The sequence below is a fragment of the Heterocephalus glaber genome, unplaced genomic scaffold (genome assembly GCF_053883595.1).
Source record: "Heterocephalus glaber isolate CG9 unplaced genomic scaffold, H.glaber_assembly_v1.0 deba00000071, whole genome shotgun sequence".
Lineage (NCBI taxonomy): Eukaryota > Metazoa > Chordata > Mammalia > Rodentia > Bathyergidae > Heterocephalus > Heterocephalus glaber.
Window position 1 is genome coordinate 6,386,383 of NW_028258137.1, and position 23,728 is coordinate 6,410,110.

Consider the following 23,728-nt stretch of genomic DNA (forward strand, 5'->3'; position numbering starts at 1 on the left):
ATGTTGGCATGGGGCTTAAGTCCATACTGGCCTCCCTCCCTCCTGCACGGGCCTAGTCTGGTCTTCCCGCTTTGGCTTCACTCCTTTGGCTTCTCTTTCTGCTGTGGCCAACGCACGTGTGTAGAGTTTTTGGTCTAAACCATTGACAAACAGCTGGGATTTGTGTTACTGCATTCATACTTAGCCTTGTAGATGTAGACTCTGGAAATGTCTGTAAATTCATTCTTTTGCGCAGAGGTTTGTTGGCTCCATTATCGTGAGCTCCCACTTTAAGAAATTCCAGAGCCCTCTTTTCCTAGTCTTTGAGTGAAAGTGACTACTTGTCTGGTTGCCCAGATTGGGCTGGGAGCAGGTCCAAGAATCCCCTCTTAAGTACACCACTCAGAGCCCACACCCATCTGAAAGCTTCTCAATAAACCTTAACTCATCCTCTTTATCACTGCCATTCACTCGTTTCAAGAATATTCAAACCTACTGTGTGTCACGGACCCTGCTGGGTGCTAAGGGTACAGTGTGAAGAGATAATGGTGTCCCATGTGGATTCTTTCCAGGTTCTTGGTGTCCTGAAGAAAGAATTGGACAAGACGCAGGAGAAGTGTACATTTATTGAAGGCAGAAAAGAGGTGGCTCTACAGGGCAAGAGCAAGATGGTAAACATCACAGTGGCCCCAAGGATAAAGGAAAGGGGTCTTTTGTATCCAAATTTCCTGGATTGGCTTCCCCCTCACTCAAATAAGGCATTGGGACAGTTGTCCCTTCAAAATCTCACTTGGCCTGGTCAGATTTAAACTGCCCTATGGGAAGGCTTGTTTGGATTCCCACTAGATGTAAATGATAGCACTTTTCTGATTGGTCCTGGGCCACAGCCTCAAATTCAAATGAGGGATTGAAAATATCACTTTTTGGTTCCAGGCACAGTGCTCAGGAGCCATGGAGTCATTTTGGGTACTGTGTTCTGCCCATGTCCTCTGGGGTTTTTTTTTTTTTTTTTTTTTTGACACTTTCAACCTAGTTAGTTGTCCCCTTTGCTCCAGCCCTAATCTCTTACCTCTGTCCAGGCATCCTGAAGCTTGGAGTCTCACAGGGAATGGAAATGAACAATGTAATCCACTGATGTAATTGGAAAAAATGGGAACACAGCAGAGGACACAAAATCTAGACCTGGAAATTCAGGGAGAATTTCAGGAAGAAATGACCGGTACAGGAAGCCTACAGAATGCTGACATTATGCAGAAAGGGCTGGTTGATGTTGGCATGACTTTGCTCTTGAGGCAGCCCATGCATCGGTTATACGGGGAAATCTCAGGACAGCATCAGACACAGGGAAACAGAAAGATCTTGACTCAGTGGTTTTCCCACTTCATGGTATAAAGTCTTTTCATTGGCAGCCTTTAAAAGTGGAATTTCAGTGAATTTCACATCTCTTTTTACTTGGAAGAGTTTGTAACTTGTTCAGTCTAAATTTTCAATTCCATACAGAGCTGATACTTGAGGTGCTCTGATGGCTAAGCTTATTACCCCAGGGTACAGCTCCGGGTGCAGCCCTCAGTGGTCAACTTCATCAATAAACTCAGTTTCTGGTCACTGCCTATAAGCTTCCTGTAGGACAGATGCAGAAGGGAATTGGGAGAGGGAAACATATTAAAATCAAAGTATTATGTGCATGGATGAATGTGCCACAATGAGGCCCATTACCCTGCGTAATTATTGTGCAGTAATAATGTTTTTTTAATGTGCTGATGATAAGCAGGTACAGAAAGGAGCTCTTCCTTTTTGTGATACCCAGGGAAGACCTCTTATTTTATATACGTGAAAATACAGTAGCCAGTAAGTTTGGGAATTTGGTTAATTTCATGTGAGTCATAGCAGATAAAATTTATCAAGTGCTTGCTATATGCCAGATACTAAGCACTTGCTATGTGTGATCTCATTTTGTCCTCATAGCCACATGGTGGCATAGGAACTACTAGCTTTCTAGGGCACAGAGGAGGAAAGTAAGGCCTTAGGAGGATGAGTAACTTGCCTGGTGTCTGAAGATCACCAGGCAGGATCTTGGAGATAGTGGTGTGGGAACCAGCATTTCCAAGCAGCTCTGGGCTGTGGGCAAGGCTATCAACCCAGCCTGCAGCTTTGGGCTCTCAGGACCACCCTGAGGGCATGGGTGGGACTGGAATCTAGCAGAAGGTCCTTAGTCAAACCCTGAGGTCCAATTCTGAAAAAATGCAGCAGGCTCTCCTGTGTCCCAGCCTACTGGCCTGCAGACCCAACTCTTCAGAGCCTGTCTCTGCCTGACTCATTTTAGAGTTGGATCCATGGAGGACCAAAGTGGTTCTCTGTCCTATGTCTTGAGGCTATGAGCGTATTCCACCCCACCCCAGCCTCAGCCTTGATGCCAGAATCTAAGGCCAAGGGATTTCAGGTTTCTGACTTTCCTGGGGAGCAGTTCCAATAAGAGGAGAACATTAGTGAATAAAGAAGGGGGGTGGTGGAGAATAAGGGCAGTAGAGGGCCTGCCCATTCGAGGTCACTGACTGGAGTCCTAGGAGGAAAGGGCCACACAGCTCTGCCAGATTAATCCCCGCCTCGCCTGCCTTTTGCAGCTAATGTGGGATTAAATTGGACTCCTCCGATCAGCAGATATTTACAAATGCATACAGAACACTGGATTTTCAGTGTCCCCCCAAGTTCCTGTAAGAAATGGTAGATAAAGGTATGAAACCAGCTCAAAGTATATCCTTGGAAAGATAATTCTTTAGCCAGAATAAGAAATAAGATGACTTTCTGCTTTCTTTTTGAAAGACTCAAATGTCCCCGTTCACCATGAGGGATGGTGTCTGGTTTGTGACCTGTGTCTTTGGGTATGTTGGCCTGCAGGTGCCCTGCTGGGGTGGCTGCGTGTGTCTGTGACCAACAGGTCCTCTGTTGTGGTTGCTTAGGAAACAGCATTACTGCTTTGCCACAGCTGGGGACAAGGAGGTGTGGCAGGCTGTGACCTCACTCTCTGTAATTTTTTTTTCCCATTGGGAATTGTACCTTTATATAATGCATCTTGGTTCTTATTTTTTCCCCATTCCTAGCCCTCCCTTCACCCCCTCCACCCTTCCCTATTTACAAAGACTTTATTTCCATTTTTTCCATTTCTCAGCATTTTTCCTTTCCCTTCTTTCCTTTCCCCTGCCCCTCCCACTACCCCTACCCCTTTGGACCTTTTCTTCCTATTTTACATTATCTATTATTCATTCTAATCATTGGTACATTTTAGGTATACAATATAATGACATTCATCATTGGAAATTTGCACTTTTACATAGTCTCTCTTGGTTCTTATTTTTCACCCTTGTCCAGCCCTCCCTTCAACCCCTCCAGTCCTCCCTATTTACAAAGATTTTGTTCCTATTTTTCCATTTTCTCATATTAATCCCATTCCCTTCTATCCTTTCCCCTAGCCCTCCCACTTCCTTCCCCTTTGCCCCTTTTCTTCCTATTTCACATTACCTATTATGCATTTAGTCCTTATTTACGCTTTCAGTTTCTCACACCAGAGAAACTATTCGGTATTTATACATGTGCGTCCTATTTATTTCACTTAAGAGTATGGCCTCAATGTGCATCCACTTAGCTATAAATGTCTCTAATTTCTCATTTTTTATGGCTGTGTAGTACTCCATTTTATTAAAAAAACCACATTTTCTTTATCCAGTCTCCAGTTGATGGGCATTTGGGCTGTTTCCAAGTTTTAGCTATTACAAACTGTGCTGCTATGAACATGGGTGCACATATATCACTGTGGTATGATTCTTTTAATTCTTTGGGGAAGATCCCCAGCAGTGGAATAGCAGGGTCAAATGGGATTTCCAGTCCTAATTCTTTGAGGTATCTCCATACTGATTTCTACAGTGGTTGCACCAGTCTACACTCCCACCAGCAGTGGAGCAGGGTTCCTCTTTCCCCACAGACCCGCCAGCATTTGTTATTGGTCGATTTCATGATGGCAGCCATTCTTTCTGGAGTGAAGTGGAATCTCAGCATTGTTTTCATTTGCAACTCTCGAATGACCAGTGATGTTGAACATTTTTTCATGTATTTATTTGCCATTTCTACTTCTTTGTCTGAGAAATGTCTGTTCATTTCAGATGCCCATTTTTGGATTGGGTCTTTAAATTTGGGAGGTTTGATCTTTTTAAGTTCTTTATAGATTCAAGATAGTAGACCTTTGTCTGAGGAAGAGCAGGTGAAGATTTTTTCCCACATTGTGGGTTGTCTCTTCACACTGCTGGTGGTTTCTCTTGCTGTGCAGAAGCCTTTTAATAAGAAGAGATCCCATTTGTTGATTGTTTGTGCTAGTTCACGGGCAACTGAGGTTTTGTTAATAAAATCTTTTCCTACACCAATGTCTTCAAGGGTTCTACCTAACCTCTGTTCCAACTGGTTCAGAGTTTCTATTTTAATATTTAGATCTTTAATCCATTTTGATTTTAGTTTAGTGCATGGAGAGAGATACAGGTCTAGTTTTAATCTTTGGCAAGTTGAAGCCCAATTTTTCCAGCACCATTTATTAAAGAGGCTATCTTTCCTCCAGTGAGGGTGTTTGGCTCCTTTGTCAAAGATGAGATGGCTGAGTGTGTCTGGCATTGTTTCTGCATCTTCTAATCTGTTCCACTGGTCCTCCAGTCTGTTTCTTTGCCAGTACCATGCTGTTTTTATCACAGTAGCTTTGTAGTATAGCTGCAGGTTGAGGATTGTGATACCCCCTGCCGTGTCTCTGTTACCTAGAATTGCTTTTGCTATTCTGGGTCTCTTCTTGTTCCAAATGAATTTTTGGATTGTTTTCTTGAAGTCTATGAAGTATGCTGCTGGGATCTCAATTGGAATTGCATTAAATCTATATAGCAGTTTTGGAAGTATGGCCATTTTCACTATATTAATCCTTCCTACCCAGGAGCAGGGGATGTCTGTCCATTTTCTGATATCATCTTCAATCTCTCTTTTCAGAGTGCCATAGTTTTCAGAGAAGAGGTCTTTGATTTCTTTCGTTAGGATGATTCCTAGGTATTTCAGTTTTTTGGATGCTATTGTGAAAGGAATTATTTGCCCTATTTCTCTCTCAGTGAGTCTGTCATTGGTGTAGAGGAAAGCTATTGATTTTTGTGTGTTGACCTTGTAACCAGCTACTTGACTGAATTTGGTTATTAAGTCTAGAAGACTTTTGGTGGAGTTCTTGGGGTCTTCTATATAGAGTATCATGTCATCTGCAAATAATGACAATTTGACTTCTTCATTACCTATCTTTATTCCTTTTATTTCTTTCTCTTGTCTAATTGCCGTGGCTAATGTTTCCAGAACTATATTGAACAAGAGTGGTGATAGTGGAGATCCTTGTCTTGTTCCTGATTTGAGTGTGAAGGATTTCAGTTTTTGACCATTTAGTATGATATTGGCTGTTGGTTTTTCATAGATGGCTTCTATCAGTTTGAGGTAGAGACCATCTATTCCAATTTATTGTAGGGTTTTTATCATAAATGTGTGTTGGATTTTGTGAAATGCTTTTTCTGCATCTATTGAGATGATCATGTGGTTTCTGTCCTTGGCTCTATTGATATAGTGTAGCACATTTATCGATTTGCGTATGTTGAACCATCCCTGCATCCCTGGGATGAATCCCACTCAATCAGTGTGTACAATCTTCTTGATGATCTTCTGCATTCTATTTGCCAGTATCTTATTAAGGATTTTTGCATCTATGTTCATTAGTGAGATTGTCCTATAGTTCTCTTTTTCAGTTGGGTCTTTCTCTGCTTTGGGGATCAAGGTGATGCTTGCTTCCAAGAATGAATTTGGGAGTATTGCTTCCCTTTCAATTTCATTGAAGAGTTTAAACAGTAGTGGCAGCAGTTCCTCTCTAAATGTCTTGTAGAATTCAGCAGTGAAGCCATCAGGGCCCGGGCTTTTCTTAGTTGATAAGTTTTTAATTACCTTTTCAATTTCATTGGTTGATATTGGGTTGTTCAGAGTTTTTAGGTCTTCTTCATTCAACTTTGGTAATTCATATGTATCCAGGAATCTGTCCATTTCTTCTGTGTTGTCCATCTTATTGGCATATAGGTTCTGGAAGTAGGTATTGATAATCCTCTGGATTTCTGCTGGGTCTGTTGTCATTTCACCCTTTTCCTTCCTAATTGCATGGATTTGGGCCTTTTCTTTCCTTTTTCTGACAAGGTTGACTAAAGGTTTGTCAATTTTGTTGATTCTTTCGAAGAACCAACTCTTGGCTTCATTGATTTTTTGTATTGTTCTCTTAGTCTCCATTGCATTGATTTCTCCTCTGAACTTTATAATTTCCTCCCTTGTATGAGCTTTGGGGTTGTCCTGCTCTTCTTTTTCTAGAAGCTTGAGGTTCAGCCTCAGGTTGTTTAATTGGGCTCGTTCTGTTTTCCTAATATGCGTATTCACTGCAATTTTGATTCTGTCAGGGATACAAGGACTCTACTGCCCCTGGGCCCTTCTGTTTAGTCTAGAACATGCAGGATAAGGAGGTGGGGAGGTGTCTTCCAAAGAAGTTATGGAACTCATTTAGAGGCAGATCCAATTGGCTGTGTAGATTTGCTTTTGGACTCTTATCTTCCATTGCCAGAGGAATGGAACAGATTTCTCTCTTTTGAAGTCTTTTCCAGGGGAGATGCATACCAGGGCATGATGGTGTCTCTATTGGCCCCTGGAAGACATAACTTAGTGCCTTCCAGGGCAGCATCCTATATTGGGTTCACATAGTGAAATTTTAGCACAAAATTTTAGAACTTTGTGATGCTTGTTGGGCAAATGAAGCAGCTGGAGAAAGTGCTGAATTCAAGATAATTGCAATAAAATGTGGTTAGTTCTAAGAAAGGAGAAACACCAGGGCACCCATGAGAGAGGCAGGGATCCAGTGGGGTAGGGGGTCCAGCTCCCTCCGCCTCCCCAAGTCCTGGAAAGTCAACCTGTTGTCCAGTGAGCCAGTTGAGAGGACACTAATGAGCAAAGGAATGTCCACGCCAGCGTGGACATGGGGTGAGGGCACCACGTAGTCGACTGTGCTGGATTATCATCCAGCAGGTGAGAGTGCTGGCCGCAGATCAGTGTGGCTGAGAGTGAATATGCAAGTGACTTTGCAAGTAGCCACTGCTGGGCGTGAGCCCCACGTGGGGACTCATGATCCTGACAAGAATAGCTGTCGCCTGGTCTGCAGGATGGTAGGTGTTGTGCAAAAAACTCTGCAGTCCTCCTCTCATCTTTGACCTCATGAATCCTGGTCCCCAGTACGTAGTTAGGGTTAATGGGTGGTGCCACTTCAGGACCTTGTGTTTCTGAGGTCTGAGTCATTCTTACTGTCCCCACACCCTCTCCAAACAGGTGCACAACCATGAGTAAGTGGGCTCTTAGGGCATGGACCACATCAACTTCACTTTGTTCTCACCTCTGCCTTCACCTACACCTACCATGGGACAAGTTCTGTGGCCCCTGAGTGGAGGCTCTGATGGTCCCTAGAGCTTTTTCAGCCACTCTCAGATGATACAAATATTTATTCCCTTTATGTTTTGAAGGACTCTAGTTTCAGCCATTGGTATGTCCCATCCAGGTAAGGATCAAACTCCACACTTCCCCAAAGGTAGAACTTCTGCTCTGCTCTCCCCAGCTGATGAAGGTGTTTAGTTTTGGTGGAAAGATCTCACTGGGAAGTAACCATTATGGCTGCCACATACTGAGCTTTTCCTCTACTTTGCAAACACCTTCACAACCAGAGGTGGAGACTCTGCTTTCTTGTTAGGGAAACTGAGGGTTGAAGAGATGAATGCTTTGTCAAGGATAAATAGCCTGTTGAGTGGGAGAGCAGGGGTTTCAACTCAGAAACTGTCTCACCCTCTGGTCTCTTAACTACTCTGCTGTATGAAGTTCATATCTCTCAGTAGAACAACCTGCTCAACTGCGCATGGTGGTGCATGCCTGTAATCCCAGGACTTGGGAGCCCAAGGCATGAGATCACTGCAATTTGGAAACCTACATAGTGAGTTCAAGGCCAGTTTGGACTACATAGTGAGACCTTGTTTCAAAAACAAAAACAAAAAATCCCCAAACTTGATCATTAACCTCCTTTCTTATTTTGAGAACTATTACCAAATAGATAGCATTTCCTTTTAATAGCTAGTGTCAAAGAAATTCTAATAAAAATGTGTAACATGAAACAAATTTCTCTAAAATTGATCATAATTTGTGATCATAAAGCGGTTTCTCCTGTTTGAAAATTTCTTGTGTTTGGAGGTGGTATGTAAAGAATTAGGTAGACAAAGCAATTCTCAAGGGAACTAATTTGTATAACTAGAAAATATCTCAAAGGAATTATTTCTTGCAATATATGATACTTGGAGCATATTTCATAAAGCCAAAATTGCAACTGGAAATAATTTGTTGTGGGGAACAAGACAACCTTCCCACCACATGTGGGCTATAGTGGAGGAAGAATAGATAATGATTTTCATGTGTAAGGCTGTCATTTCAGTTCTTGCAATTTGTTGCTTTCCCAGTGCTTTAGTTTGGATGGTATCCACAGGAGCATTGAAACACTTTTTACATAATACAATTTTCCGAAGTATTTTAGCTCAAGAGGCTGAAATATTTTGAGCAGAAGTGAGCCTTTGAAGTAAGTTCCTTGCTTATTCCAGTCTTCACCCTGTTGCCCACGCTATTTTCTATCTTTAGTCTATATTCATTGTTTCTATTTGTTGGACTCCTACTCATTCTGTGAAACTGCCATGGACTGTCACCTCTTCACAGAAGCCTTCCTGATTGCCATGTCCGAAAACACCATCTGCTTGCATTGGACCACAAAGAATTTTGTCATTTACATTTTGCCTTGTTTTGGGGTTGCCTCTGTGCATCACTGCCCCACTCAAAGGTCCTACGTACCAGGTAGGATAGTCCAGCTCTATTTAAAAAAGAACAGCCTGAGGACAGTATCCAACCTGCTTCTGGCATTTGTACAGCTCCTGGGAGAAGAATGATTTTGTCACATTTTTAAAAGTTTGGGGGAGACGGGGATTTAGCTCAGTGGTGCCGCTGCCTGCCTTGCAAGTGCAAGGTCCCGAGTTTGATCCCCAATACCAAGAAAAAAGTTTGGGGGAAAAAAGCCAAACAAATGATATTTTGTAATTTTCTTTTTTGGTACAGGGGATCGAACTCAGGACCTTGTGCTTGCGAGGGAGATGCCAGAACCACTGAGCTAAATCCTCAGCCCAAAAGGTGAGTGGTATAATTAATTTCTTGTCTTTTTTTTTTTTTTTTTGGTACCAGGGATCGAACTCGGGTCCTTGCGCTTGCACAGTAGGCAACGAAACCACTGAGCTAAATCTCCGGCCCAAGAAGGATATTTTGTGACAATGAAAGTGATATAAAATTTAGATTTCATTGTCTGTAATTAAAGTTGATTGGAATGCAGTCAGCTCATTTGTTTATTGGTGTCTCTGGCTGCCTTTGCAGAGGAGACACACACAGTCTGGCCTGCAGTCAGGTCGATTGGGGCAGGGACACAGTGCATCTCACATTTTCGCCCAGAGGGTGCGTCACACAGATTGCTGTAGTTTCTGTTCAGCAGGTCGGGGGTGGCCCCGAGAATCTGCATTTCCGACAAGTCCCCAGGGATGCCACCGTAACTGATTAGGGACCGATACTTCGAGCCTGACTGGTCCAGTGGTAAAGGATGGTCTTTGAAGTCACAGCTCCGGTTTAACTAGTTTGTCATTCATCTAGAAATTAACCTCTTTGAACCTCAGTTTTGTCCTCTGTAAAATGAAGCTAATGACAATGTCATCAGATTGCAGATTCAGTGGAGAGAGTCCCTAAAAGTTCCTGGAACAGGTGCTAGAGATTCAGGGAGTTCTTCTCTTTCTTCTTCCTCCTGCTCTCTCCCCACACCTTATCTGCTCAGTGACTGCGAGGCACAGTTCTTCGCGAGCTTGCTCAGGCCCTCTCCGGCAGTGTGCAGCTTACTCACCTCCAGTGTGGTGCTTCCTGGCAGGCTGGAAAAGCGTTCCACCTGCTGTGTCCAAGTTTCTGGACTAAGGAAGGAAGTGAAGCTCAAGGACTAGAAAAGAGATCGCCTCTCACCTCTCAGAAGTTTTCAGCAGCAAGGCAGACACCAGGGTTTAAGAAATGTATGGTTGCCCTTTAGTTCATTGCAATCAGGTGATTTTGTCTTCTTTTCCAGGAAGAATGGTGAAGGGCAAATGCTTCCTAAACAAAGTCATGCAGAAATGTTGAAAAAACCAGATAGGAGCACCCTCCAAAGAAATATAGGCAATTTGAAAGAAGCATTTTTCTTGAGCTTGGTTTTAAAACCATGGTTAAATTAATCACACAGAACTGTTTTCTGTATAAATTTTTTTCTCTTTAAAACATAGCCATTCCTTCTTCATTAGACCATTGTGAGGATCAAGTGAGTTAATAATACGTATTTGGAAAATTATAAAGTACTGCTTACCTGCAAGGGAAATCTGGTTTCCCATATTGAGTCGCAATCTAATTAAAGGAGAGAGAGCACTTGATTGGGTGCTGAGCTGAAGGTTCAGAGCACCGGGTAGATGTGGCAGAGCCCCGCTTCTTCTGTGTGAGCCTCTGGGAATCTGTGCACCTTAATTTGCCTGTTAAGCTAATTATAGAGACTATCTTTTGAACTTTCGCTCTCACATTTCATACTTTCTTTCTCTACACATGGCAGAGCCTGAGAGATGAAGAATCAACCTCAGAGAATTTCCCTGCACATAGGCTGCAAAACAAAACTGCTTACTTCCTCTGAGCCCTAGTTACAAAGAGGGACTTTTTCACTCTACATTTTTGCAGTAGTGTTCTCTTCCAACTAGCTCGCTGACTACTTCAGCTGTGCCTACATTTGAAAATCATTTTTACTTTGGTGGCCTTCTGTAAAAAAATCACTTTTCAGGCTGTGGGGTGCTGGTACATGTTTAACAACTGGCTCTTTGGGAAAAAATACATGCAAATGTATAGCATACAATTTACACATAATTATAAAAGATACAACACTTCATTGTAAATTTCATTTGGCTGATTGATTTCAAAGAATATTTTTGTGGATTTGTGTCCAATTTTTGTGCTCATAGCCCTCCTATGGTTGCAATTGAACAGCAAGTATAATCCCAACATAAATATTTGTTGATATTTTCCCTATGCTAACTAGTAAGATGAAAGTGAAATAACCAGTAATGTAGGTAGGGAAGTTTTTCAGGAATGTGTGTGATTCCTTTGTTGTAGCAGATAATAATTTTTGAACACTAGAAGGATCTCATATTTTGTGCTATTATGACTAGTTTTAATCTGAGTTATTAGTATTTTTCTCCATTACTTGCATACTTTTTCTTACACTTATTGGCTATTTGTGCTTCTTTTGAGAAATGTCTACTCAACTCATCTGCCTATTTACTTATTGCTATTTGATGGGGTTTTTTTTGGTACCAGGGATTGAACTTGGATCCTTCCGCTTGCAAGCCAGGCGGTGGAGCCACTGAGCTAAATCCCCAGCCTGCTATTTGATGTTTTGATGTTACATTTTTTGAGTTCTTTATATAGTCTATATATTAATGCTCTGTCAGAAGAGAGCTGGTAAAGATTTTCTCCCATTCTGTAGGCTGTATCTTCACTCTAGTTTTTTCCTTGCTGTACAAACACTTTTAATTTGATGTAATCCCATTTGCTGATTTTAGCTATTTCCTGTGCTATTTGAGTCTTATTCTGGAATCTTTGCCTGTGCCATGGCTTCAAATGTTTCCCCTATGTTTTTTTTTCTAATATTTTCAAAGTTTCAGATCTTATACTTAGGTCTTTGATCCATTTTGAATTGTCTTTTGTACAGGGTTAAAAGTAGGAATCTAGTTTCAGTATTGTACATATGAATATCCAATTTTCCTAGCACCATTTGTTAAAAGGCAGTCTTTTCTCCAAAGTATGTTTTGGTTTCTTTTCTTTTTTTTTTTTTGTACCGGGGATCAAACTCTTGGCTTCTTTGTTGAGAATCAGATAGTTATAGTTGTGTGGGGTTTGTTTCTATGTTCTCTTTTTTTTGTGATCAAACTCCGGTCCTTGTGCTTGTGCAGCAGGTGGCAAAACCACTGAGCTAACTCCCCAGCCCTAGATTCTCTTTTCTATTCCATTGGTCTATATATTTATTTTTCTGCAAGTACCATGCTGTTTTTGTTACTATAATTTTGTAGCATTGTTTGAAATCAGATATTGTGGTGCCTCCAGCCTTGCTCTTGTTGCTTAGGATTTCTTTGATTTTATTTGTTTTTTTGTATTTATATATGAATGCTAGGATTGTTTTTTCTAGTTCTGTGAAGAATGTCATTGGAATTTTGATAGGGACTGCATTGAATTTACAGATTCCTTTTTGTAATATGGGCATTTAAACAATATTAATTCTGCCTATCCATGAACACGGGCCATCTTTCCATCTTCTAGTATCTTCAAATTCTTTCTTCAGTGCTCTGTAATTTTCATGGTATAAGTCTGTCTTAGTTATCCTTCTCATTGCTGGAACAAAATAACTGACACCCATAACTTAAAGGAGAAGAGGTTTATTTTGGCTCACAATTTCACAAATTTCAGTCTACAATCAGCAGGCTCAAATGCAGAAACAGTATGGTAGAAGGCCCTGGCAGTGAGAAAAGGTGCTCATCCCATGGTATCCAGGAAGCAGAGAAAGAAAGGAGGTGTCAGAGAGGGTGATATGCCCTTCCAGGTCATGCCCCCAGAAATCTGCTCCTTCAGTCTAGGCCCACCTCTGGACATGAGAATTTTTGGGAATATTTTAGATCTAAACTGTAATATAGTTTTTCATCTCTTTGGTTATGTTGATTCCTAAGTCTCCCCCTACCCCTGCCAAAGCTATTGTGCATAGGATTGTTTCCTTGATTTCTTTCTCAGTTAGTTCATTGTTAGTGTATAGGAAAGCTATTGAATTTTTAATGTTGATTTTGTAGTGTGTCAAACCTTTTTTTAATCTGGAAAAAAATACTTAAATTCACAATAAGCATCACCTGTTTACCAAATACCTACTATGAGCCAAGCACTGTGCTTGATTTTGAGACTCTGAGAGCATATTACTCATAGATCTATTCTTCATTGATCTTATATTCTAGCCAGGGTAGACTATTTTTAAAAATTGTGAATCTTCACTGAAACTCAACATGTAAAGTAGATAAAAGCAGAAAAGTGTGACTCAGAGTCCTAACTATGTGACCACAGTCTGGCTTCACTTATTTCCCCTGCATTTAATGCTAGGGCTTTGCTGATCAGAGCTTGAAAACCATAACCAACATCAGCTGCAGGATGTGGGCAGTTTTTGTTGTTATTTCACTACCTTGATTATTTTTGCTCATAAATTTTGATCACATTTTTTATAATAAGACTTCTAGCAGAAAATTTACAAGGTCAAAGTGTATGATTTGGTAAGAATTTTGCTTTATTTTGTCAAAACATTTTTCATTTTGTGCTATCACAAGCACTATTATATGAATTGTATCTCACCTTGGCCAACATCAGTATTGGCATTTAAAAAGCATTTGAAAATTTGATAGATGAAAGATATTGCCTTGTTGTTTTATTTGCATTTTCTTGATTAGTTGAGTGCTGAACATTTTTCATATTTATTACTGATTTGCATTTTTTCCTCTGAATTGATGAGAATGGGACATTTTGAGGATAATTTAAATAGAATTTTGAAAAGAGATTAATGAATCAGGTTTTTTTTTTCCTCAGATGCCAGATTTTGAGTTGGAATGAGGTCATGGTCAATAAAAGCAGAATTTTGTAGAATCCTCCTGCAAAGCCACGATTGTATTTTATTCTGGACACACCACTATTCTTAATTTGAGAAAACAATGTTTTTCAGGAGTTTAAAAACACCATTTGAAAATTTACAGGTAAATATTTAAGTATGAGGAAGAAACAATGTGATATTACTGGTCAGCAGAAAGGGGGGAAATGAAATGATTTAATGAAAGTACTGACAGTACCATGGACTGAATGTGCCCATCCCCTTCCCCAGGTCTCACATTAAGCTACATCCTCTTCCCTTCAACATTTTTATTTTGACATAGGGTCTCATTAAGTTGCTCTTATAGTTTATATCTAAAACCAGTCCCCTAACAGTCTCATGTGTTCAGAGGTGGAGCTTTGGAAGGTGATTGGATCATGGTGGCACTATACTCATCAGCAGGTTAGTCCATTGATGAGTTCATAGCTGATTGTGCTGGTCACAGATGGGACCTGGTCAGAAAGAATGGGTCACTGGGGGTGTGACCTAGAAGGGTGTATTCTTGTTCCTGGCTCCTCTTCTCTGGCTTTGCTTCCTGGCTGCCATGACATGAACAGCTTTACTCCACCAGGCCCTTCCACCATGCAGGCTTGGAGCTGGCTGTCTGTGGACCGAACCTACTGAAACTGTGAGCCAAAACAAACCTGTCCTCTTTTAAGTTTTAAGTGTTGGATATTTTATCCCAGTGATATCCCAGGGAAAATGACTAATACAGTTGCCCAGGCTGGTCTTGAACTTTCCTCAGCATCTTGAGTAGCTGGGTTTACAGGCATGTGTCACCATACTTGGCATCTTCCTAAACCTTTTGTGTTGAAGTCCAGATCCTTAGTGGAATCATGTTCAGAGTTGGAGCCTTAGAGGGTAGTCAGTTCACAAGGATGGATTAGTACCCTTATAAGACGAGACATAAGAGAGACAATCATGCTCTCTGCTCTCCTCTGTATAAAGATACAAGAAGACAGCTGTCTGCAAACCAGCAAGCAGGTCCTCTCCAGGTACCCAATCTGCCTTGATCTTTGACTTTTACTCCCTAGAACTGTAAGTAAAATTTTCTGTCATTAAAGCCACCCAGTCTATGGTACTTTGTTGTAACAGCCTAAACTAAGGCAGAAATCTGTGTTAGTCAGTGTTCTCCAGGGACACAGATCGAATTATATAAATATATATTGTTATGGCTTATATCTGAATGTCCCCAAAGCCTCATGTACTCAGAGGCAAGGCTTATGGAGAGTGATTTGACTTGATATGACCACCGGAGCATGACCTGGAAGGGTGTATCTCCTTCCCTGGCTCTGCCTTTCTCTCTCTCTCTGATTTCTGTCTGCCATGAAGTGAGCAGGTCTCCTCTCCCATGCCATCTGCCTTAGAGCTGGCACTATGGATTGAAATGTGAAATAAATCTTTCCCCCTTTGATTTGTTGGTGTTGAGTATTGAGTCCCAGTAACAAGAAAGTGACTAAGACATATGTAAACTCTTCTATCTATCTATCTATCTATCTATCTATCTATCTATCTATCTATCATGTATCTATTTATTATAAGATACTGGCCCATGGCACTATGTTGGCTGTAATCCCATGATCTGTTGCCTATAAGCTAGAGATCCAGGAGAGCTGGTGGTAGGGTTTGAAGACCCAAGAGTCAGAGAGCAACAGTGATGATTCCAATGTGAGCTTGAAGGCCTGAGACCCAGGGTGCTGAGGGTAGGAGGAGGTGGATGTTTCAGCTCAACAGGAGGGCAGATTCAAACTTCCTCTATTGCTTTGTTCTGTTTGGGCTGTCAAAGAGATTGGAGGATGCCCAGCCACTTTGGGGAGACCTGCGTACTTTACTGAGCCTACTGATTCAAGTGTTAGTATCTCCCAGCAACAAACCCAGACACACCCATAAATAATGCTTGACTAGCTAGCTAGGAAGTTCATGGCCTATTCAAGATGGTAAAATTGAGGACTGGTGGGAGAGAAAACCTGAGTAGTTTAATCACTTCACTTTTACTTATTACAAATTCTTTATAAACACCATATTCACCCATTAACATTCAATGATTCCATCCAGTCTATGAAAGTATATGTAACTACTTTCCTGTTTGAAAATATGGATGGTTTCATTTTCTAGTCTTCTTGCATCTAGTATGTGTTTTTACTTTTTTAATTGCAAAGCAACATTTTATTCAAGAGTTGGCTTGATTGTGGAAAGAAATATTCCTTCCTTCGAATTTTATATCAGTTTTTTTCTCCCACCGTTCTCATCTTTTCTTTTGATTATTATGGAATTTTAAAAAATGCATAAAGATGAAAATGATACACTCACATGAATCCATTACCTATCTTCAACAAATAGTACATCTTGTCCATTTTGCTTTACTTCTCTCTTCTTGTCCTTTACCCCCTACCCCTACCCCGGAGTTGGAAAATACTGGTGCCATTTAAAAATGGCCCTTTGATTATCTTCCCATTTTCTTCTTCCCTGCTCTCTTGGCACTGAGCACAGCCAGCCTCCTTTAGTTACGCATGGCTGCTCAGTTGCACCCTCACTAGATGTTGCTCCTGCCCTTTCTCCTAGGTCTTCTTTGTGTGTACATCTTTCTCTAGCCCAATCTTTCAATTCTAGAATTCCTCAAGACTCCATTCTAGTTTCTAATTTTCTCACTGCATTTTCTTGCCAGGATACCTCTACCACTTTTGTGACTTCAGTGACCATGTAGGAGCTGATCGTTTTCATGTTTGCTTCCCATTCCACTCTTCTCCAAGCTCAAGGCCAAATGCTCCACTGTCTCACTTTCATCTCCCAAGCTCTCTCATAGACACTTCCAAATCAACCCATGAGGCCAAACCCAGACTCATGCTCTGCGTCTGTCCCCGTGCTCCTTCTGCCATACCTGGCCCCTCTTCCATGTGAGTATACGAATGGCAAATGGTACCATGTTTTGTCTCGCTGGTTGGCCCAGGGACGTTAGGGTCATCTGTACCACTGCTCTGAGAAGATAGACACCCAAGCTCTTTTGGCTCACCATTGAAATATTCTTTACCTCTTTGGACCTTTCTGGATCTCCCTGGAGATCAAGATCGACCTCTCTCCCCCCCCCCCATATTTTGATCACCCACATCATCACTTTTAATCCTGTTTCATTAGAGTGTTCCTTGGTCTTTCTGCTTCTGGGCTCTGCCATTTCCCAAGCTACTGCACAGAGAGATGTATTCAAAATGGAAGTCAGGTCACCCCTCCCTCTTGTTTAGCCTTCCAGTGGCTTTTCATTTCTCTGGGGATAGAGATGAACATTCTTAATAGGACCTTCCCGGCTGCTGCCCTACAACACATGACAGGTTCTTCCTACCCACGAGCCACCCTCCAGTCCCTTGCAGGGCATGCCCTTCCAGCCACATGACCTTCTAAGCATGGGCTCGCTCCTGCCCAAGCCACCTGATCTATTTAATTTCTGTTTCCCATTCAGAACTCTCAAATGTCCTCAGGGAGGCCTTACCTGATTCCAACCCCAGTCAGAACTCCTGTTTTGTGCATTCCTGACATTATCAAAGAGGTAATTAAATAGCTAGTTGTGCAAGCAGAACTTTGATGTCTGTGCCGTGGTTGCAATGTCAATTAAGGTAGAAACAATTGGAAGGTAGAATTGGAGGTAGTTTTATTAAACATGTGCCACACCTCAGAGCATACCTTTCAGGTAATATCCTAGTTGCAACAGAGAGGCAGAGAGAGAGAGAGAGAGAGAGAGAGAGAGAGAGAATTTAAGGTAAATCTCTCTCCTCTCCTTGATTCTGACCCCGATGAAGGTAATTATCAGGGTGGCAGGACATATGATCTAGTTATTGCTACCTTTGCTCTATGTTCTGGGAGATCCCCTCCATCTTTTTGTGAACCTTTGGCTCTTTATTTTTAGCATCTTCCCATAGATGCTGAAGAAGTTGGATGTGAAACATTTTCATCCTGATTAACTCCTCACCCAATATTTTCAGAAGGTGAGTAGGAAACCACCAAAACCTGCTATGACAAAGGGAGAGGTCAAAGCCAAAAGGCGATCACCTGGTGACCCTGCTCACCAGACGAGACCAGTGGGAGATGGGGCGTGAATTCTTCCATGGTGCTGCAGTAGCTGTGACAGGACCCTGCTTTCTGTCAGTAGAACAACTTGATCCCACTGAAGTCACCACAATGCAGTGCTAGGTCATAGCTGGCCTGTGTGGCCATGAGTGCTGTAGTGGATTAACTAATGGTCAACTTGGAATGCCCAACTGAACTGAGTCAGCGTGGTTCTGGGCATGGAAGACCCACCTGAGAATTATTGCCAATGACAGAAAAAGAGAACTGGAGGGAAAGAGTGTATGCTGTTGATTTTCCTGGAGAAGCTTGCCATGGGTGGTTTTCCTGATATGAACTCAGCTGTTCTTGTTGTCAGAGGAGCTCGAGTCCTTCCTGTTGCTAGGGATGGCTGCTGCTCTTTCCAGGGGAGCTCTGGTCTTTACCTTGAGCACCGCTTCCTGGCTCCAGTGCAGATCCCTCAGCCTGGTGGCACAGACCCTTCACCTGGCCGGCACAGGCTTTCTGGCTTCCACCACTGGCCTTTGGTCTTTCCCATGCAGATCCTTGATATGGACTTGCGTGAGACGTTGCCGTGGGCTCCAGGCCTCTGACTGGACTCATGGAGGACATTTCTGGGGGCTCCAGGCCTTTAGCTGGACTTGTGTGGGGCATTGCCATGGGATCCAGGCCCTCAGCTGCATTCTTTGGGTCTCTAGTGTGTGGACAGATCTCTTGCACACCTCTGCATTTAACTTTTTTAGTGAATATTATAAAATAATCCTGAAAATTATGTGTTCTGTATTGAATGTATTCCCTTGCAAACCCTGACCACAACAGGTGAAGTGCCTGTTGTGTCCTTGTGGCCTTGTGGTAGTCTTTCTTGCTTGTAAAGTTTGTGCTTGGTAAATATTTATTAATTGTATGAAGAAATTAAACTCCTTAATCCATTTGGAATTCACTGGATTGTGCACTGTGATTTAGGGAACTAACGTTATTTTTCTACACAAATGATGAGTCAGTACACACAACAGCAAATGCTGAGTAATTTATCATTTTCCTATTGATTTAAAGCACAACACTTAGGTAGATGAACTTAGATATATAGGTGATGCTGTTTCGAAACTTTCAATTGTTTATTAATTTCTTGGTCTGTTTGATCCCACTATCATCCTTTAAAAAATTGTTCTTCATTATGTCCTTTCAATGGCCAATACAAATTTCACTTTTGTTATTAATACAAGTTTTTAGTACATGAACTTTACATTCATCTTGGGGAGCCAATACATGTACAAAATGCAGCTAGTTTCTTTTTTTAAAATTTCCTTCCCCTTCCTGCCTCCCTCCCTCCTCCTCCTCTGAATCCCCTTTCCTCATTTTTGTTCTTGTTGATATTATTAACCTTAGCTCATGTTTATGACATACAACGTTTACATTCCTTGAAGTCATTAGGATCCTGTACATGGCATATCTTTGTTCTACTTATTTCCCAGTTCCCAAGCCCTCTCCCCTCACCCTGGTCTCCTGGACTCCTTCCTGTTTGTAAGAGATCTGTCCCCTTGTTTCCTTCTACCCAGCCTTTATTATACCCTTAAGTTGCACTTTGCCTTACTCAAATTAGAGATACTATATGGTATTTGAGCTTGTGTTTCTGATTTATTTCACCCAACATTATATTTTTCAGGTGCATCCATTTTCCTATGAATGTCTTGAGTTTGTCCTTCTTTATAGGTGAGTAGTATTCCATACTGTATAGATACCACATTTGCTTTTTTAAAAAAATGGTTTTTATTGTTTTTCTGTATATCCTTTTATTGGTACATTTTAGGTATACAATATAATAACATTCATCATTGGAAATTTGCACCTTTACATATTCTCTTGGTTCTTATTTTTTTCCCTTCCCCTGCTCTCCCTTCAACCCCTCCATCCCTCCCTATTTACAAAAACTTTGTTTCCTTTTTTTCATTTTCTCATATTAATTCCATTCCCTTCTTTCCTTTCCCCTACCCCTCCCACTTCCCCTTCCCCTTTGTCCCTTTTCTTCCTATTTCACATTATCTATTATACCTTTTAGTCTTTATTTACACTTTCAGTTTCTCACACTAGAGAAACTATTTGGTATTTACACATGTGTGTCCTATTTATTTCACTTAAGAGTATGGCCTCAACGTGCATACATTTAGCTATAAATGTCTCTACTTTCTCATTTTTTATGGCTGAGTAGTACTCCATTTTATTAAAAAAACACATTTTCTTTATCCAGTTTCCAGTTGATGGGCATTTGGGCTGCTTCCAAATTTTAGCTATTACAAACTGTGCTGCTATGAACTTGGGTGCACATATATCACTAAAGTATGATTCTTTTAATTCTTTGGGGAAGATCCCCAACAGTGGAATAGAGGGTCAAATGGGACTTCCAGTCCTAGTTCTTTGAGGTATCTCCATACTGATTTCCACAGTGGTTCCACCAGTCTACACTCCCACCAGCAGTGGACCAGGGTTCCTCTTTCTCCACAGCCCCGCCAGGATTTGTTATTGGTTGATTTCTTGATAGCAGCCATTCTTTCTGGAGTGAGGTGGAATCTCAGCATTGTTTTCATTTGCATCTCTCGAATGACCAGTGATGTTGAACATTTTTTCATGTATTTATTTGCCATTTCTACTTCTTTGTCTGAGAAATGTCTGTTCATTTCAGATGCCCATTTTTGGATTGGGTCTTTAAATTTGGGAGGTCTGATTTTTTAAAGTTCTTTATAGATTTGAGATAGAAGACTTTTGTCTGAGGGACCGCTGGTGAAAATTTTTTCCCACATTGTGTGTTGTCTTTTCTCACTGCTGGTGGTTTCTCTCGCTGTGCAGAAGCTTTTTAGTAAGAAGAGATCCCACTTGTTGATTGTTTGTGCTAGTTCATGGGCAACTGAGGTTTTGTTCATAAAATCTTTTCCTACACCAATGTCTTCAAGAGTTCTACCTAACCTCTGTTCCAGCCAGTTTAGTGTATCTGTTTTAATATTTCGATCTTTAATCCATTTTGATTTTAGTTGAGTGCATGGTGAGAGATAGAGGTCTAGTTTTAGTCTTTGGCAAGTTGAAACCCAATTTTCCAGCACCATTTATTAAAGAGGCTATCTAACACTAAAGAGTGTTTGACTCCTTTGTCAAAGATGAGGTAGCTAGTGTGCCTGGAGTTGTTTCTGCATCTTCTAATCTGTTCCACTGGTCCTCAGGTCTGTTTCTTTGCCAGTACCATGCTGTTTTTATCACAGTAGATTTGTAGTATAGTTTCAAGTTGGGGGTTGTAATACCCCCTGCCATGTCTCTGTTACCTAGAATTGCTTTTGCTATTCTGAGTCTCTTCTTGTTCCAAATGAATTTTTGGATTGTTTTCTCATGGTCCATGAAGTATGCTGCTGGAATTTCAATTGGGATTGCATTGAATCTATATAGCAGTTTTGGAAGTATGGCCATTTTCACTATGTTGATCCTTCCTACCCAGGAGCAGGGGATAGCTTTCCATTTTCTCATATCATCTTCAATCTCTGTTTTCAGAGTGCTATAGTTTTCAGAGAAGAGGTCTTTGATTTCTTTTGTTAGGTTGATTCCCAGGTATTTCAGTTTTTTGGATGCTATTGTGAAAGGAATTGTTTGCCTTATTTCTCTCTCAGTGAGTCTGTTGTTCATGTACAGAATAACTGTTGATTTTTGTGTGTTGACCTTGTGTCCAGCTACTTTACTGAATTTAGTTATTAAGTCTAGAAGAGTTGTGGTGGAATTCTTCTGGTCTTCTATATAGAGTATCATGTCATCTGCAAATGATGACAATTTGACTTCTTCATTTCCTATTTTTATTCCTTTAATTTCTTTCTCTTGTCTAATTGCTGTGGCTAATGTTTCCAAAACTATCTTGAACAAGAGTGGTGATAGTGGACATCTTGTCTTGTACCTGCTTTTAGTGTGAAGGATTTCAGTTTTTGAACATTTGGTAGAGACCATCTATTCCAATTTATTGTAGAGTTTTTATCATAAATGTGTGTTGGATTTTGTGAAATGCTTTTTCTACATCTATTGAGATGATCATGTGGTTTCTGTCCTTGGCTCTATTGATATAGTGTAGCACATTTATCGATTTGCGTATGTTGAACCATCCCTGCATCCCTGGGATGAATCCCACTCAATCAGTGTGTACAATCTTCTTGATGATCTTCTGCATTCTCTTTGCCAGTATCTTATTAAGGATTTTTGCATCTGTGTTCATTAGTGAGATTGGCCTATCATTCTCTTTGTCAGTTGGGTCTTTCTCTGCTTTGGGGATCAAGGTGATGCTTGCTTCCAAGAATGAATTTGGGAGTATTGCTTCCCTTTCAATTTCATTGAAGAGTTTAAACAGTAGTGGCAGTAGTTCCTCTCTAAATGTCTTGTAGAATTCAGCGGTGAAGCCATCAGGACCCGGGCTTTTCTTAGTTGGTAAGTTTTTAATTATGTTTTCAATTGCATTGATTGATATTGGGTTGTTTAGCATTTTTAGGTCTTCTTCGTTCAACCTTGGTAATTCATACCCATCTAGGAATCTGTCCATTTCTTCTGTGTTTTTCATCCTATTGGTGCATAGGTTCTCAAAGTAGGTATTGATAATCCTCTGGATTTCTGCTGGGTTCATTGTAATTTCATCCTTTTCATTTCTAATTGCCCAGATTTGGGCCTTTTCTTTCCTTTTTCTGATAAGGTTGGCTAAGGGTTTGTCAATTTTGATTATTCTTTCAAAAACTAACTCTTGGCTTCATTGATTTTTTGTATCGTTCTCTTTGTCTCCATTGAATTGATTTCTGCCCTGATCTTTATAATTTCCTCCTTTCTATGGGCCTTGGGTTTGTCCTGCTCTTCTTTTTCTAGAAGCTTGAGGTTTAGCACCTGGTTGTTTAATTGGGCTCGCTCCTAATATGTGTATTCACTACTATGAATTTCCCTTGTAAGACTGCTTTCATTGTGTCTCATAGATTCTGATATATTGTATTTTCATTGTCATTTAATTGAAGGAACTGTCTGATTTTTTCTTTAATTTCCTCTGTGACCCATTGTTTATTCAGAAGTGTGTTGCTCAATTTCCATGTGTTTTTGAAATTTTGGCAATTTATTTTGTTATTGATCTCCAATTTCATCATACTATGGTCTGATAATATGCAGGGGATAACTTAACTTCCTTTGCACTTATCTAAACATGTTCTATGAGTGAGTATGTGGTCTATTTTGGAGAACAACCCATGTGCAGCTGAAAAGAATTTGTATTCTGATTTTGTGGGGTGGAACACTCTCTAAACATCTGTTAAGTTCATTTGTTCAAGAGTTTGATTGAGTTCTAGTATTCATTACTTGTTTTCTGTCTGGTTGATCTATCTATTTGTGACAAATGGGGTATTGAGTTGCCCACTACTATTGTATTAGTGCTTATATGATTTTTCATGTCCATTAGTACTTGTTTTATATAGTTGGGCACACTAGTGTTTCGTGCATAGATATTTATGATTATCATCTCTTCCTCTTGGATTGTTCCCTTTACAAGGGTATAGTGTCCTTCTTTGTCTCTCTTAATAAGTGTGGGTTTGAAATCCGCTTGGTCTGCAAAGAGGATAGCTACTCCTGCTGTTTTTCGGATTCTTGTCACATGGAGTATTGTTTTCCACCCTTTAACTTTCAGTCTATGAGGTTTTTTTTTAAATTAAGTGTTTCTTGTATGCAGCGTATTGTTTGATCTTGCTTCTTGACCCATTCTGCCAGTCTATTTCTTTTGATTAGTGAGTTGAGACCATTAAAAATGATGGTTATAACTGATACATATTGAGT

General features: G+C 40.8%; 1 long non-coding RNA gene across 1 annotated transcript in view; it reads left to right on the top strand.

Annotated features, from left to right (window-relative positions):
* Positions 1 to 23,728, top strand: part of LOC110348756 (uncharacterized) — a 201,044-nt gene that overhangs the window by 81,592 nt on the left and 95,724 nt on the right. Inside the window, exons 5-8 of the long non-coding RNA XR_015450849.1 lie at positions 9,199 to 9,270; positions 16,521 to 16,749; positions 17,751 to 17,829; positions 19,572 to 19,618. This is a non-coding gene — a long non-coding RNA (uncharacterized LOC110348756). The remainder of the gene's footprint in view (positions 1 to 9,198; positions 9,271 to 16,520; positions 16,750 to 17,750; positions 17,830 to 19,571; positions 19,619 to 23,728) is intronic.